Raw genomic sequence first — 17,867 nt, 5'->3', positions numbered from 1 at the left:
AAGCTCTGAATTTGGTGGCTAACAGAAATTTGATGATCATCTCTAGAGAAGAGAGGGAGTTCCTAAATGACTGTGAAGACGTTTATTGGAAAGGGAAGCGAAAGAAGTGAACCATTTTGCTTCCTTCACAGGTCATACACTTCTCCCTTAAACTATAAACAAGAAGACGAACAAATTGACATATACTCGTGGCAGATAGTGCCCATATACTCCGGGTCGGATAGTGCTCAATGCCAGGCACATAAGCAAGACAACAGGTTAGTGACTGGCTGAGAAGGTCTCACTGGGGAGAAGGGAGGGGAGGCGTTTAGGCTAAAACCTGACGGACAAGAAGAAAACAGGTAACCCGAACCAGTGTTAAGATCCCCAAAGGGAACAAGCTTGGCGGGTAAAGAGGGGCCAGCATGAGCGGTGAACAGTGAGGAACGGAGAGATGCAGGTGGAGGAAGCGGTCAAGGCCAGAGCATTTAGGACCTGGAGGACATAAGGAGGTATTTGATTTTATCTGTAAATGTCAAGGAAAGCCACAGAGGGTTTTAAACGAGGATTGGAATTACATTTCATATTTATTTTTACCATGTTTATTTACATCTTAAAAAGAGCTTCTGGCTATTGGGACCTCCACCGGAGAATAACTTACACTAGGGGAAGAGCTCCTAGTTTTCAAGCTTTCCTTTCCCCATTCAGGGCCTCCATTTCCCCATCTAATAAGGGGGACGGGAGGGAACGGGGTCGCAAGGAGTCAGTGACTTTGCCCCTTGCAAACGTAGCGCACTTTGCAGGTCTAGGCAGAGCGCTTTCGCGTCTCTCCTGATACTTTTTCCCCACTACACTCTCGGGGTTAGGTTGGAGAACCCGGAACCTGCCCACTTTGCAGATGATTCATAGCTACCAGGAGCGGGAGCGGAATCGCCTTAAGGCCCAAGGCAGCCAATCGCAAGGAGGAGAGCGTGCAGGGGCCGGGACCCCCGCCGGTTCTGACTGAGTCATTGGCTGGCGGCAGCGTCGCTCTCCCGCGATACCACGTGACCGCCAGGCCCGGGTGTTGGCACTGGATCCGCCTTCCACGCCTCCGCTGCTTCCGGCTCTCAGCTTCCCTAGGTCTCTCCCGGTCCGGCCCCGCCTCCGCGGGGGCCGGGCGATGGGCGGGGAAGGGTTCGGGCCGGTTAAAGGGAGGCCGGCTGGGGAAGTGCTCCTTGAGCCTTCGCCGTCTTGTTCGCTACTTCTCCGTGGCGGAGGTCGCACCGCCTGGCCGCCCCAGACCCAGGAGGTGAGAGGAGGGGAGGGGCGCAAGAATAGGGAGCGGAGCGATGCCGGCCTCCCGAGTCAGCGGACCCCTCGTAGGGTCGTCCTGGCCTGTGTCCCAGGCGCGGTGAGAGGAAGCCCGGACCAGAGGGGGCCGGCCGGCGTCGCGGCTCGCCGCGGCAGGGGGCGCGCGTCGGGGCTGTGCGCTCGGTAGGCAGGCCCGGAGGCAGGGCAAATATCAAAGACCCGCGCCCCCTCTGCAGTGATCCCGCCCCCGCCCCTGGGTGCCCCCGCACCTCGCAGACGACCGGCCTGCTCTTCACCCCGGTCGTCGTCGAGCCTTTTCCAACCCAGATATCTGGGAGCTGTACCAAAGAGATAGGAACTGTCACTACCATCCTCCCCTTCACCTCTTTAAACAGATGGGGAAACAGGCTGAGATAGGAAAAGAGGACTTGATCATCTTGGATTTTAAAACCACACACCCGGTTAAGTGCAAATCAAGACTCGTAGTACTTGGAGGCCCATAGACTAAGTTGAAATTCTTCACTGGATAGATAGAGACGCTGAAAGGACACCGAGGGCTAAGGCTTTGCCTAAAATTACACAGCAAATGCTTTGCAGAGCTAGGAATTATGCCCAGCTCTCCCAGACTCAAAGAATATTAGGCTGGGGCCCTTTGCTTGCACAGATGAGTGAGTTAGCATTAAGAACTTAAAAACTCCTTTCTGGCTCTCATTCCAATACATTGTTTTTCCTCCATGTCCCTAGACTCTTTATGTGAAATCTGGAACTCATGTGATATCCAATATTGGGTTAAGCAGAAGTTCTTGTTTTTGAGAATTGAGTCAATAGGAAATGAAGAGCCAAACCTGTTGGGAAAAAAATGAACCCAGTTTTTTCCTTCAGGAGTTCCCCCAAGGGACAGAGTTTGGTAGCTATCATTTATTTATTGAAGAAATGCTATGTGCCAGGCACTGTGCTAGATACTTTACTTGTGTTAGCTTTACGAAAACGTGCAAGTTAGGTAATGTTAACCCATTTTACAGGTGAGAAACTGATGCTGAGTAAAATGAAGTTTTTCACCAGGTGCCATACAGCTGTTGAACAATGTAGCTGGGATCAGATTAGAGATCTGTCTGACTTCAGAACATATCCATTGATCTCTGAGTATGGCCCTCAGTTCACTGGCTCAGAATCATCCAGGGTGCTCTCTTGGATCTTATCCCTGGATCTGCCTGAGAATCTGCATTTTAACAGATTCCTATATGTGAATTACTATTCTATAGGCTATCTAGAGATGACATTCAGGGCTTTGGAGAAGTCTAGATTAGATTTACTGGGAATGACTTTTGAACATTGATTTCACTTTTAGTAAGCATAATTCCCTAGGTGGATGGTTGCCAAACTATAATTTCTTGACACACACTGGATTATGGTGTATAGGGCTGAATGGGGAAGGGTAACTCCTTTTTCTTTACCACACAGCTGTTAAACTGTCATCCACTCAACAAATATTTGTACAACACTTATTAGGTGCTGTACATTGTTCACGGCACTGGGAATACAGCTGTGAACCAAACTAAGTTGCTGCCCTCATAAGAAGGCTAGATGATTCACACAAAAAAATAAATGTATAGTATGAGATGGTCAGAAGGGCCATGAAGGGAAGCAAAGCAAAATAAAGGTGATAGGAGTACAAGGCAGGGTGGGCCCAGGAGGGAGGCATGGCAGCTGCAGTGGTGCTATCTTATATATTGTGTCTAAGAAGGAATTGATTGAGGCACCATTTGAGCGAAAACCTAAAAGAAGCAATGGGGAACGCTATGAACTTAGCTGTGGAGTAGCATTCTAGACAGAGGGCCCCCAAACGTAGATGCAGGCAGGATCCTGCTTGGCTTGTTTGATTCCTATTTGGGATGGTAATTGTCTAACCAAAATGTATCTACAGATGTAAATTTTGCATTGTTGCTCCTAATAGACAAAGAAAACCACAATGTTACCAAAGCATGTGCGTAACATGAAAGATAAAAGTGCTTTCATTGTAATTCTTTTACCAAACCTTCTATTAATAATGTTGTATAAACAGCTTTAAGCACTTTGTTACCTTCACTTATTAAAATGAATAATAGACTCACACATGAATTGAGCACTTGGCGGTAAAACAGTGCTTTGAACTAACTGTACCAAGACCTCTTAGCAAGGAAAATAATGTTAGAGTCATGAGGCATTTTAGAAAAGGAGCTAAGCTTGAAAATTGGAAGATGAGGTTTGAGAATCTGGTCCCACCAGTTGCACACGTGACTAAACTTTGATAGTTCTTATACGGAGAATACAAATTCATAGTCTGTTCTCAAGTTTATTGAGGAGGCAAGTGAGAGGTGTATATGAAATATTTTTGAAAGCAGTGAATTACTGTGCAAGGAGCTATTATTTATGGTTTTATATTAATGTATTTTCCTCTTGGATAGTTTACTATATTGTCTTATATTGGGCTTTATACTAGAAACAATATGTCATAGTGCTTGCACTACTGATATAATCCTTCTGTTGGTTCTTCCTTTTGCATCCCAGATATAAATGAACATAGCTAATTGTTAGGCTGGAGAAAGGAAAAACAAGGACATGCAAACAGAACAGAGAGATGCCATAGGGGGAGAACAGACCAGACCCCAAAGTCCGTGCTGTATATGGAAAGGGGACAGCTCTCCCTGAATTCCATCCTGATGTGCCAACTAAGACCCGGATGTCAGCCTCCTCCCTCTTGGAAAGAAAAAAGTTTCTAGTTGACTATTATGTCACCTTTAGCCAATCATACCTCTCAACACCCCTTAGGATAGCTTGCCCTCTCCTCCCCCTCCTAATCCCTTATAAGCGCCCCACCTCCCTAACTGAGTGTGACTTCTCTGGCCTCTGGCAAGAAGGCCACAGAACCTCACCCGGGGGTATTTAAATAAATTAACTGGCCCTTTGTTGCCTCTCTTTGCCTGCTTATTCTGGCTAGAATTTATCTTACACTAATCATTTGTGATAACTGGAAAAAGAAATATTTTTTGTCTTAATTATCTTTACTTGTTCATTTCAATAAACATAGGTACATACGCATACATACCAAATAGGAGGCACTGTGTTAGGTGTTGGTTTATGTAAAAAGGAGGACAACTTGGTGCCTGCCTTTCCATGGATATCCTAGTTTGAGAGAGATGTAAACGTAAACGCTAAGTAGATATATGTACTCTGTTGAGAAAGCATGGCCTAAGAAGTTTCAGCCTCCTTCTCCTGTGGTATTTGAGGTTGTCCTTAAAGGATGGGAAAAAGGACCACCATGGATGAATATAGATGGGAAAGGCATCCCAGACTGAAGGAACAACATGAGCAAAGGCCTAGATGAGCAAAGGATACTTAATATTTTCGTGGATTGGTGACTGACACACTCTTGCATGGAAGAAGGCAAAAGAGGCAGTTTGGGGCTCATTCATCTCATTCATACGAGAGAAGAAAAGTTTTTAGAATATATTCAGTAGGGAGCCATTGCAGATTTTTGGAGTGTATCTAAATGGTGATCCTGTGTTGTTAGTGAATGATTTCTTTGAAGAAGAGGCAGCATAGTATTGTAGTTAAAAACATTTGTTCAATTAAGTGTTGAAGGATAAAATATGTCTACAACTTTCAAATAGTTCAGGGGAAAAAAAAACTAACCTGTGTGTACAGAGAATGCAAAAAAGCCAGATGTAATGAAACATAAATAATTGGTGAGTTGTTAGATTGTTGAATAGGTGAATTGTGAATATACAGATGTTCCATGTATCATTCTTTCAACTTCTCTGAAGATTTGAAAAGTTTCAAAATAAGCAGTCCAGAGACAGAGTAAGTTTGAATCAGACAGGATTTGGCTCCAGTCATGGTCACAATTGCTTATAAGTGTGGAGTACTGGAAATTTATTTCCAAGCCCCACAGTCCACACCTATTCCAGCCTAGTTCAACTGAAATTTTCCATGTAAAAGACTATTTTTGATAGATGACTTGTTTACATTACTATTAGGTTAATGTTAAGACTTCAAGTTTTCCCAGACTTCAGATCTAGATTATTTTATATGATTGCTATTTATTTCTCTGTCTTGTTTTGGAATTTTTAGTATTTGCTGTGATTCCATTTTATCTCCCTTGCTGGTTTATTAGCCATAACTCTTTTTTTTTTTTTTTAGTGTAAACAGAACTTTTATATGCACTGAAACCAAAATATTCATCTGACTCAGTTAATCACGATTTTCGCCTTATTGTGGTGGTCTGGAACCAAACCTGCACTATTATGCCTCTGCCTCTCACTTGTTATATATATTTCACAGTGAGAATGTATTCATGCAATTTCAAAAGAAAAATTCCTCAAAATTCTCCCTCTCTATTCTAGCTCAGGCACCATTTTGCAAAGGCTATTTTCAGACCACACAAAAACAAACATGCACATATTTCATATATATACATACATACCTATGCATATATGGTTATATATAGTTGTGTGTTTGCTTTTGCTCTTATTGTTTATTTAATTTTTTAATTTTGGTATCATTAATGTACAATTACATGAGTAACACTGTGGTTACTAGACACCACCCATTATCAAGTTCCCACTACATACCCCATTAGAGTCACTGTCCATCAGCGTAGTAAGATGCTATAGAATCACTACTTGTCTTCTCTGTGCTATACTGCCTTCCCCATGCCCCCCCACACACATTATGTGTGCTAATCCTAATGTCCCTTTTTCCCCCTTAACCCTCCCTTCCCACCCATCCTCCCTAGTCCCTTTCCCTTTGGTAACTGTTAGTACATTCTTGGGTTCTGTGAGTCTGCTGCTGTTTTGTTCCTTCAGTTTATTCTTTGTTCTTCTACTCCACAGATGAGTGAAATCATTTGATACTTGTCTTTCTCCACCTGGCTTATTTCACTGGGCAAAACACCCTCTAGCTCCAACCATGGTGTTGCAAGTGGTAGGATTTGTTTTATCCTTATGACTGAATAATATTCCATTGTGTATATGTACCACATCTTTATCCATTCATCTACTGATGGACACTTAGGTTGCTTCCATTTCTTGGCTATTGTAAATAGTGCTGCGATAAACATAGGGGTGCATCTGTCTTTTTCAAACTGGGCTCCTGCATTCTTAGAGTAAATTCCTAGGAGTGGAATTCCTGGGTCAAATGATATTTCTATTTTGAGTTTCTTGAGGAACCTCCATACTGCTTTCCACAATGGTTGAACTAATTTACATCCCCACCAGCAGTGTAGGAGGGTTCCCCTCTCTCCACATCCTCGCCAACATTTGTTGTTGTTTGTCTTTTGAATGTTGGCCATCCCTACTGGTGTGAAGTGACATCTCATTGTGGTTTTAATTTGCATCTCTCTGATGACTAGCGATGTGGAGCATCTTTTCATGTGTCTGTTGGCCATGTGAATTTCTTCTTTGGAGAAGTGTCTTTTCAGATCCTGTGCCCATTTTTTAATTGGATTATTTGCTTTTTGTTTGTTGAGGTGCATGAGCTCTTTATATATTTTAGATGTCAACCCTTTATTGAATATGTCATTTATGAATATATTCTCCCATACTGTAGGATGCCTTTTTGTTCTACTGATGGTGTCCTTTGCTGTGCAGAAGCTTTTCAGCTTGATATAGTCTCACTTGTTCATTTTTGCTTTTGTTTCCCTTGCCCGGGGAGATATGTTCATGAAGAAGTTGCTCATATTTATGTCCAAGAGATTTTTGCCTATGTTTTTTTCTTAAGAGTTTTATGGTTTCATGACTTACATTCGGGTCTTTGATCCATTTTGAGTTTACTTTTGTGTATGGGGTTAGACAGTGATCCAGTTTCATTCTCTTACATGTAGCTGTCCAGTTTTGCCAATACCAGCTGTTGAAGAGGATGTCATTTCCCCATTGTATGACTCCTTTATCGTATATTAATTGACCATATATGGTTGGGTTTACATCAGGGCTCTCTAGTCTGTTCCATTGGTCTATGTTCTATTCTTGTGCCAGTACCAAATTGTCTTGATTACTTTGGCTTTGTAGTAGAGCATGACGTTGGGGAGCATAATCCCCCCAGCTTCATCTTCCTTCTCAGGATTGCTTTGGCAATTCAGGGTCTTTTGTGGTTCCATATTAATTTTAAAGCGATTTGCTCAAGTTCATTGAAGAATGCTGTTGGTATTTTGATAGGGATTGCATTGAATCTGTAGATTGCTTTAGGCAGGATGGCCATTTTGACAATATTAATTCTTTCTACCCAAGAGTATGGGACAAATTTCTATTTGTTAGTGTCCTCTTTAATTTCTCTTAAGAGTGTCTTGTAGTTTTCAGAGTATAGGTCTTTCACTTCCTTGGTTAGGTTTATTCCTAGGTATTTTTTATTCTTTTTGATGCAATTGTGAATGAAATTGTTTTCCTGATTTCTCTTTCTACTAGTTCATCATTAGTGTATAGGAATGCAACAGATTTCTCTATATTAATTTTGTATCCTGCAACTTTGCTGAATTCAGATATTAGTTCTAGTAGTTTTGGAGTGGAGTCTTTAGGGTTGTTTATGTTACAATATCATGTCATCTGCAAACAGAGACAGTTTGGCTTCTTCCTTGCCAATCTGGATGCCTTTTCTTTCTTTGTTTTGTGCAATTGCTGTGGCTAGGACCTCCAGTACTATGTGGAGTAAGAGTGGGGAGAGTGGGCATCCCTGTTTTGTTCTTGATCTTAGGTGAAAATCTTCCCCCTTCCCGCTGTTAAGTATGATGTTGGCTGTGGCTTTGTCATGTATAGCCTTTATTATGTTGAGGTACTTGCCCTTTATACCCATTTTGTTAAGAATTTTTATCATGAACGGATGTTGAATTTTGTCAAATGCTTTTTCAGTATCTATGGAGATGATCGTGTGGTTTTTGTCCTTCTTTTTGTTGATGTGGTGGATGTTGTTGATGGATTTTCGAATGTTGTACCATCCTTGCATCCCTGGGATGAATCCCACTTGATCATGTTGTATGATCCTCTTGATGTATTTTTTAATTTGGTTTGCTAATATTTTGTTGAGTATTTTTTGCATCTATGTTAATCGGGGATATTGGTCTGTAATTTTCTTTTTTTTTTTTTGGTGTCTTTGCCTGGTTTTGGTTTTAGAGTGATGCTGGCTTCATAGAATGAGTTTGGAAGTATTCCCTCCTCTCCTACTTTTTGGAAAACTTTAAGGAGAATGGGTATTATGTCTTCTCTAAATGTCTGATAAAATTCAGCGGTGAAGCCATCTGGACCAGGGGTTTTGTTCTTGGGTAGTTTTTTGATTACCGATTCAATTTCGTTGCTGGTAATTGGTCTGTTTAGATTTTCTGTTTCTTCCTTGATCAGTCTTGGAAGGTTGTATTTTTCTAGAAAGTTGTCCATTTCTTCTAGGTTATCCAGTTTGTTAGCATATAGATTTTCATAGTATTCTCTAATAATTCTTTGTATTTCTGTGGTGTCCGTCATGATTTTTCCTTTCTCATTTCTGATTCTGTTTATGTGTGCAGATCCCCTTTTTCTCTTAATAAGTCTGGCTAGGGGTTTATCTATTTTGTTTAGTTTCTCAAAGAACCAGCTCTTGGTTTCATTGATTTTTTTCTATTGTTTTATTCTTTTCAATTTTATTTATTTCTTCTCTGATGTTTATTATGTCCTTCCTTCTGCTGACCTTGGGCTTCATTTGTTCTTTTTTTTCCAGTTTCAATAATTGTTACTTTAGACTATTCATTTGGGGCTGATCTTCCTTCTTTAAATAGGCCTGGATTGCTATGTACTTTCCTCTTAGAACTGCCTTTGCTGTGTCCCACAGAGGTTGGGGCTTTGTGCTGTTGTTTTCATTTGTCTCTATATATTGTTTGATCTCTATTTTAATTTGGTCATTGATCCATTGATTATTTAGGAGCATGTTGTTAAGCTTCCATGTGTTTGTGAGCCTTTTTGTTTTCTTTGTACAATTTATTTCTAGTTTTATACCTTTGTGATCTGAGAAGTTGGTTGGTAGAATTTCAATCTTTTTGAATTTACTGAGGCTCTTTTTGTGGCCTAGTATGTGTACTGTTCTGGAAAATGTGCACTTGAAAAGAATGTGTATCCTGCTGTTTTTGGGAGTAGAGTTCTGTAGATATCTGTTAGGTCCATCTGTTCTAGTGTGTGGTTCAGTGCCTCTGTGTCCTTATTTTCTGTCTGGTTGATCTGTCCTTTGGAGTGAGTGGTGTGTTGAAGTCTCCTAAAATGGATGCATTGCATTCTGTTTCCTCCTTTAATTCTGTTAGTGTTTGTTTCACATATGTCGGTGCTCCTGTGTTGGGTGCATAGATATTTATAATGGTTATATCCTCTTGTTGGACTGACCTCTTTATCATTAAGTAATGTCCTTCTTTATCTCTTGTTACTTTCTTTGTTTTGAAATCTATTTTGTCTGATAGAAGTACTGCAACACCTGCTTTTTTCTCCCTGTTGTTTGCATGAAATATCTTTTCCCATCCCTTCACTTTTATTCTGTGTATGTCTTTGGGTTTGAGGTGGTTCTCTTGTAAGCAGCATATAGATGGGTCTTGCTTTTTTATCCATTCTATTACTCTGTGTCTTTTGATTGGTGCATTCAGGCCATTTACATTTAGGGTGATTATCGAAAGATATGTACTTATTCCCATTGCAGGCTTTGGTTACCAGTGGTTCAAGGGTAGCTTCTTTACTATCTATCCGTCTAACTTTAACTCACTTATTATGCTATTATAAACACAGTCTTACAATTCTTTATTTCTCTCCCTTCTTATTCTTCCTCCTCCACTCTTTATATGTTAGGTGTTTTATTCTGTACTCTTGTGTTTCCCTTGACTGCGTTTGTGGATAGCTGATTTTATTTTTTACCTTTAGTTAGTATTTGGTTGGTCTGCTTTATTTGCTGTGATTTTATTTTCTCAGGTCTGTTTAGCCTTAGGGGTACTTCAATCTAGAGCAGTCCCTTTAAAATACCCTGTAGAGGTAGTTTGTGGAGGTAAATTCCCTCAGCTTTTGCTTATCTGGAAATTGTTTAATCCCTCCTTCAAATTTAAATGATAATCTTACTGGATACAATATTCTTGGTTCAAGGCCCATCTGTTTCATTGCATTAAATATATCATGCCATTCTCTTCTGACCTGTAAGGTTTCTGTTGAGAAGTCTGATGATAGCCTGATTGGTTTTCCTTTGTAGGTGATCTTTTTTCTCTCTCTGGCTGCTTTTAATACCCTGTCCTTGTCTTTGATCTTTGCCATTTTAATTATTATGTGTCTTGGTGTTGTCCTCCTTAAGTCCCTTGTGTTGGGAGATCTGTGAGCTTCCATGATCTGAGAGACTATTTCCTTCCCCAGCTTGGGGAAGTTTTCATCAATTATTTCTTCAAAGACACTTTCTATCCCTTTTTCTCTCTTCTTCTTCTTCTGGTACCCCTACTATATGAATATTGTTCCATTTGGATTGGTCATACAGTTCTCTTAATATTCTTTCTTTCCTAGAGATCCTTTTATCTCTCTCGGCCTCAGCTTTTCCATATTCCTGTTCTCTGATTTCTATTCCATTAACTGTCTCTTGCACCTCATCCAGTCTGCTCTTAAGTCCTTCTATTGCTCGTTTCATTTCTGTTATTTCTCTCCAGACTTCATCCCTTACCTCTTGCATATACCTCTGCAGGTCCATTAGCATGGTTATGACTTTTATTTTGAATTCTTTTTCAGTAAGATTGGTTATAGCTGTCTCATCAGGCCCTTTGTCTGGCAGCTGAGTGATTTTGGACTGGACCAGGTTCTTCTGCCTTTTCATGGCGATAGAAGTGATCGCTGGCAAGTGGTGCGTGTGTCGGCTGGGAGAACAAAGTCCCCTCCTGCTTGCTGGTCCCCTTGCCCTTCTCTGCTGCCCCTGTGGCCAACTGCACACAGGAGCAGTCTCTGGGATAATCCCCTCAGCTACCATAGGCAGGGTGGCCCTTGAGATAGCCTAGGGCCCTTGCAGGGGTCCCAGATGAGCAGCATGTGTTTTCCTGTGAGAACAATGTCCCTTTGTGCCTTCTAGAATTTATGCCAGCTTCCTCTGCCTGTGCCAGGCAGCTGCATGTAGGCAGCAGCCTCTGGGTTTGTCCTGGTTAGCTGCATGCTGGGAGAAGACTCTGTGTAGTTGCTGTCGGCAGGGCTGCTCCCCGGCTGTTCTGCAGCAGTGGCAGGTCAGCTGGTTTGCTTGCAGTGCTGGCCAGGGTTAATGAACAGCAGGCTGCTTATCACTGTGAGGGGCTTCGGAGCTGCGATGCCACCCAGTGGGTTAGGACGCCTGAAGTTCCTTAAAATTCCCAGCCTGCTGGGCTGAGTATGCCAGGATGATTTTGTCCACTTGTTAAGCCCTTGTCCCATTAAGAGTTTCAAAGCGCCTGCTTTTCTTTTGTCCCAGGGGGGCCAGCTATGGGGACCCACCTGCTTGCAGTCTCAGTCTCAGATTTTACTTTTCCATTTCTCTAATAACCAGTACACCATGCAATGTTTGTGCTCCCGGTACAGATTACTAGGGCTGGTTATTTAGCAGTCCTGTGCTTCCACTCCCTCCCCACTCTGATTCTTTTCCTCCCACTGGTGAGCTGGAGTTGGGGGAGTGGTCAGGTCCCGCTGGGTGACAGCTTTGTATATTACTCTTTTCGTGAGATGCTCAGTTCTCGCAGATGTAGATATAGCCTGGCTGTTGTACTGTATCTCCTGGTCTCTCTTTTAGGAATAGTTGTATTTGATGTATTTTCAAAATATATGTGGTTTTGGGAGGAGATTTCTGCCGCCCTACGCATGCTGCTATCTTGAGAAATCCCTCGCCATAACTTTTTGTTATTATTGAGACTGCATATTGTTTATAGTATGCATCTTTAACTTACCTACCTAGCTTCCAGTGATATTAAACAATTTCATGTATGGTATAAGAACTTTATAATACTGTGCTTTCTCCCCTCCCGGTTTTGTGTGTGTTAAAATATTGATAACATAAAATTGGCCATTTTAACTGTTTTAAGTGTACCATTCAGTGGCATTGAGTACATTCACAATGTTGCATAACCATCACTATGTATTTCCAAAACTTGAAACAAACTCTGTAACCATTAAGCAGTAACTCCATTCCTCCCTGTCCCTGGTAACCTCTAATCTGTTTCCTGTCTTTATAAATTTGACTAGTCTAGATATTTCATCTAAGTGAAATTATACAATACTTGTCCTTTTGTATCTCACTTCTGTACTTAGTATAATGGTCTCAGAGTTCATCCATGTTGTAAATGAAGAGTAACAGGACATCATTCCTTCTTAATAGCGAAATAGAATTCTAATGTATGGCTTATACCATATTTCGTTTATCCATTCATCTGTTGATGGACACTTGGGTTGTTTCTACCTTTTGGCTATTGTAAATAATGTTATGAACATTGGTATACAAGTATTTTTGAGTCCCTGTTTTCAGTTCTTTGGGGCATATAGTGAGGAATAGAATTGCTGGGTCATATGATAATTCTCTTTAACTGTTTGAGGAACTACCAAACTGTTTTCCACAGTTGTTGCACCAGTTTACATTCCCACCACAATGTATCAATTGTTTTTCAAAGAACAAAATTCAGATTTTAAAAGTCAAAGTTAATTCTTTTTGAAAAATTTTTTTATTAAAATAATCTATCCATCTACAAAATACTTATTAAGTGCCTCCTATGTGCCCAATTCTCTGCTAGGTGTGAGAGAACATGAAAAGTGTAAAACAACTCCTTAAATAATTTTTAATCTAGTTGGGAAGACAAAGCGTACAGTCAACATTTATTGAACATCTAACAATGGGAATTCAGAGAAAAATAAGATACCACTTAAGTACTTATGACCTATATATATTCCTTCCCTCCCCATTTAGTTTTCTAGTTTTGGCTTCTCTCCTGTGTTTGACACATCCATTTGGACACTTAGAGAAATCTCAAACCCACAAAACCTAAAGTCAGAACTTTTTGTTGCCTCCTATTGTTCCATTTCCTCCTCTGTATTCCCATATGCCATCCTTCCTTTTGTGTGGTGCACCTCAGAATTCATCTTAGATTTGTCTTATCTCCTTCAAGTGCCATCTCTCAGCTAGTACCACTGAAAGTTCGAATCTCATGTCCTCCATTCCTGCCCTGCCTTGGAGTTTATGCCTTTGCCAACCACAGCTTCCAGGATGAAGTCCAGGCTTCTTCTGGTTATGTAAGAAATCGATCTTTCACTCAAGTCTTATTTTCTGTGACTTAATCCAGGTGAATTTTTCCTGGGTCTTGAATTATGCTAGGACTCTTCACTTGACTTTCCTTTCTTATTTGCTTTACGACTTCTTTGTGTTGGCCTGAAGTCTATTCTCTAATCTCAGAATACACCAAACCTCTTACAGCACCTAAAGTTAAAGTTTATCTGTTTATAGCTCTATCTTAACCTACTGATTTTGGGTGGAGACTGGGTTTCTTACTCATTTTAGCAAGAACTTCATGCTCTCGCATGTGCTGAGTAGGCATTGTTCTTGGTACTGGGGATAGAGTATGTATGAGGTTATAAATAATAGTATTTAAAATATATATAAATATGTATTATTATTTCAAAAGACACTATGAAAGTGCTATGAAGCAAATAAAGCCAGGTAAGGGTTTAGAGACTGATGGGATTGTGAGTATTTTATTTGGGACAGTCAAGGAAGGCGTCTCTATGGAGTTGATATATAAGCTGAGACCTGAAGGATGAGAAAAGGCTAACAAAGATCTGGGGGATGATTATTCCAGATCTTGGAATAACTTGAGTAAATGCAAAGTTCCTAAGAAGGGAATCACTTTATTTAGCCTGTTTCAGCAACAGCAAAAAGGCCAATAAGAAATGAGGGTGGAGAGGTAGGCAGGGTTCTCAGATATTGTAGGCTATTGCCATAGCCCAAGTGAGATATGATGGTGGAGAAGTGATTGGATTCCAGATACTTTGGGCAGTGTGGAGAGGATGGATATGTTAATCAAGGTAGAGTAGACAGGATTTACTGATGGATTACATATGGGAGAAGGGGGATAGGGAAAAGAAAGATTACTCCCTAGGTGTGGGGTTCTAGGTTCTGACACATTGTGTCTAGTGCAATGATTAGCTTTTGTAGGTGTTTAATAGATGTTTATGATTTAAGACCACTACTCTGTCTCTAGGAGCTCACATTAGCCAATCCAGCCTTGGAAGGCTTGTTGGCATGTATGAACATCTGTGAAGTTAGTAGGGGTTGCTGGTCCAGAGAACAAAGATGGTTCTGAACTTTCACCTGATGGGGAGTGGTCCTTCCTTTTCCCCCAGGAGGCCATTTATCTCACAGTGTTAACTTCTCAATCTACAGCAAGGGCCTGGACCAGCGGCCTGGGCTCTAGCCATCCTGGTTGCAGGAATCTGTAAATGGGATGGATATGGATACTGAAGCTTCACTCATCCTTGGCTTCCCTGGGCCTGACAATGCTGGGATCTTCCTCAGATTTGTCTGACAAGAGTGAGTTGGACGATCAGATGGGACGTGTAAATGGAGACTCTGTCTTGGTTGTACCTGTTTACGGTTTAGTTTTATTTTTCTAAAACAATCTTAAACCATTTTTTATTCATAGAAAGCACAAAAGTAAAATATTAATTGCTTAGTGGAAAAAGAATCCCATGACATAACAGATCAGAAGATGTAATAAGGTAATACATAACTATTCATCAACTGAGTGGTGTAGTAAGTGATTTTGTCAAAAATTTTCAGGGCCAATGTACTGCCTGCAGATTAAAATCTACCTTTCCTACATGGCATACAGGGTGCTCCAGAATCTCTCCCAGGTATGTTTGCATTTCACACTAACCTCCCATATGCATCTGATGCTTTAAATATACCATTCTAATTTTTTATTCATTTCTACTAGCCTCAGAACTATTGCTGCTTTTGTTTTCTTCTCCCTCATCTGTTTTCTAAGTCCTCCCTTATCCTTTCAACTCTGACTCAGACTTCAGGGCCCAGGTGAGATATGTCCTTTCCTTGGAGCCTTTCTGAACGATTCCAGCTCTCGCGGACTTTCCCCTGCTTAGACGCTATGTTTATAATAGGTGGCAGTTCAGTCTTATTTAGCAGTGAGTTATGGCATACATATACAGTTAGAACAAAACATGAGACAGACTTTACCATTCCCTTCCGAAAATTATTACCCTCTGAAAAGGCATTTCAGTTTCACAAACTGCTGAACTGTTTTATATGCACTATTGAAATTTATGCTGTAAACAACTTACGAAAAGTAGGTATTGTTTCACTTATCTCTGCAAATTTTCAGAAAGAAGTTAGCTGACCCCTCATGTATTCTTTTCTAGTCTAGTGCTCTTAGACTCTCAGTAATTCACATGGGAAATTGTGCCAGTGGCTGGGCTGTTCTAGGACTGTTTGTGAGTGAAAACCTAAGTTTTTAAGAGCTAGAGATGGAAAAGTGTAGAGAAAGGAGAGTTGGGTACAAGTTTGTAAATAATTAGGCTAGGTTGTCTGGGTAGCAGATAGGCAAAACTGGGGTTTCTGGTGTTTCGATGTACCTGAAGTTTGAGAAATCTAATTAGGTGATAGGAATAAGTACTATGCTCAAAAAAGAGCTATTGTTGGATTCCTAAAGTCTGGATTGTATTACCTAGTGTAGTCACTTTATAATCTATGTATAGCTTTATATTTAAAATGGGTTTCTTATAGACAGCATATAGTTGGGTCTTTTTTTTTTTGTCTGATCTCTTAGTGGTTTTTTTTTAAGATTTTAAAAATTTTGATATCATTAATGTACAATTACTTGAACAATATTATGGTTACTAGACTCCCCCCATTATCAAGTCCCCTCCACATACTCCATTACAGTCACTGTCCATCAGCATAGTAAGATGCTATAAAATCATTACTTATCTTCTCTGTATATACTGCCTTTCCCGTATCCCCCCTCCTACAATATGTGTGCTAATCGTAATGCCCCATTTTCCCTCTTATCCCTCCCTTCCCACCCACCCTCCCCAGTGCCTTTTCCTTTGGTAACTGTTAGTCCATTCTTGGGTTCTGTGAATCTGGTGCTGTTTTGTTCATTCAGTTTCTCTTGGTTCTCCTTCCCCAGAGGTTAGTGAAATCATTTGATACTTGTCTTTCTGCGCCTGGCTTATTTCACTGAGCATACTACCCTCTAGCTCCATCCATGTTGTTGCGAAAGTAGGATTTATTTTCTTCTTATGGCTGAATAATATTGCATTGTGTATATGTACCACATCTTCTTTATCCATCTACTGATGGACACTTAGGTTGCTTCCATTTCTTGGCTATTGTAAGTAGTGCTGCAATAAACATAGGGGTGCATCTGTCTTTTTCAAACTGGGCTGCTGCATTCTTAGGGTAAATTCCTAGGAGTGGAATTCCCAGGTCAAATGATATTTCTATTTTTAGTTTTTTGAGGAACCTCCATATTGCTTTCCACAGTGGTTGACTAGTTTACATTTCCACCAGCAGTGTAGGAGGGTTCCCCTTTCTCCACATCCTCACCACCATTTATTGTTGTTTGTCTTTTAGATGTTGGCCATCCTAACTGGTGTGAGGTGATATCTCATTGTAGTTTTAATTTGCATTTCTCTGATGATGAGTGATGTGGAGCATCTTTTCATGTGCCTGTTGGCCATCTGGATTTCTTGTTTGGAGAAGTATCTGTTCAGCCCCTCTGCCCATTTTTTAATTGGCTTATTTGTTTTTTGTTTGTTGAGGTGTGTGAGCTCTTTACATAATTTGGATGTCAACCCCTTATCAGATATGACATTTATGAATATATTCTCCCATGCTGTAGGATGTCTTTTTGTTCTACTGATGGTATCCTTTGCTGTACAGAAGCTTTTTAGTTTGATATAGTCCCACTTGTTCATTTTTGCTTTTGTTTCCCTTGCCCAGGGAGATATGTTCATAAAGAAGTTGCTCATGTTTATGTCCAGGAGATTTTTACCTATGTTTTTTTCTAAGAGTTTTATGGTTTCATGACTTACATTCAGGTCTTTGATCCATTTTGAGTTTACTTTTGTGTACGGAGTTAGACAAAAATCCAGTTTCATTCTCTTGCATGTAGCTGTCCAGTTTTGCCAACACCAGCTGTTGAAGAGGCTGTCATTTCCCCATTGTATATCCATGGTTCCTTTATTATATATTAATTGACCATATATGCTTGAGTTTATATCTGGACTCTATTCTGTTCCACTGGTCTATGAGTCTTTTCTTGTGCCAGTTGATCTGTTAGTCTTTTAATTGGCATGTTTGAACCATTCACATTTAATGTGATTATTTATATGTTGGGGTTAAACTATCATCTTGCTAGCAACTTTTAACGTGGTCCATCTTTTTTCCCCTTTTTTTTCCATGTTCTTTTGGGTTAATTGAGAATTTTTAGTGACTCCATTTTATCTCAAGTGACTTATTATTTATACCTTAAAAAAGTTTAGTGGTTACTCTTGGGTTTACAATATATACCTTTAATCTAAGCCTACCTTCAAATAATATTATAATGCTTCCCATCTAGTATAAGATCTTAC

General features: G+C 40.4%; 1 protein-coding gene across 6 annotated transcripts in view; it reads left to right on the top strand.

Moving 5' to 3' along the window:
* Window positions 1–910: 910 nt before the first annotated feature.
* Window positions 911–17,867, top strand: part of SLC26A2 (solute carrier family 26 member 2) — a 32,994-nt gene continuing 16,037 nt past the window's right edge. For 3 of the 6 annotated variants that reach the window (XR_008993392.1, XM_036881531.2, XM_036881530.2), the window contains exon 1: window positions 963–1,270. The gene's annotated coding sequence lies outside the window, so the exon portion shown is untranslated. Of the gene's footprint in view, window positions 1,271–15,054; window positions 15,129–17,867 lie in introns of all 6 variants that reach the window. The other 3 variants (XM_036881533.2, XM_036881532.2, XM_057490858.1) reach the window with 3 other exon arrangements.

The sequence above is a fragment of the Manis pentadactyla genome, chromosome 2 (assembly GCF_030020395.1).
Source record: "Manis pentadactyla isolate mManPen7 chromosome 2, mManPen7.hap1, whole genome shotgun sequence".
Lineage (NCBI taxonomy): Eukaryota > Metazoa > Chordata > Mammalia > Pholidota > Manidae > Manis > Manis pentadactyla.
This window is presented reverse-complemented; position numbering and strand designations above follow the sequence as displayed.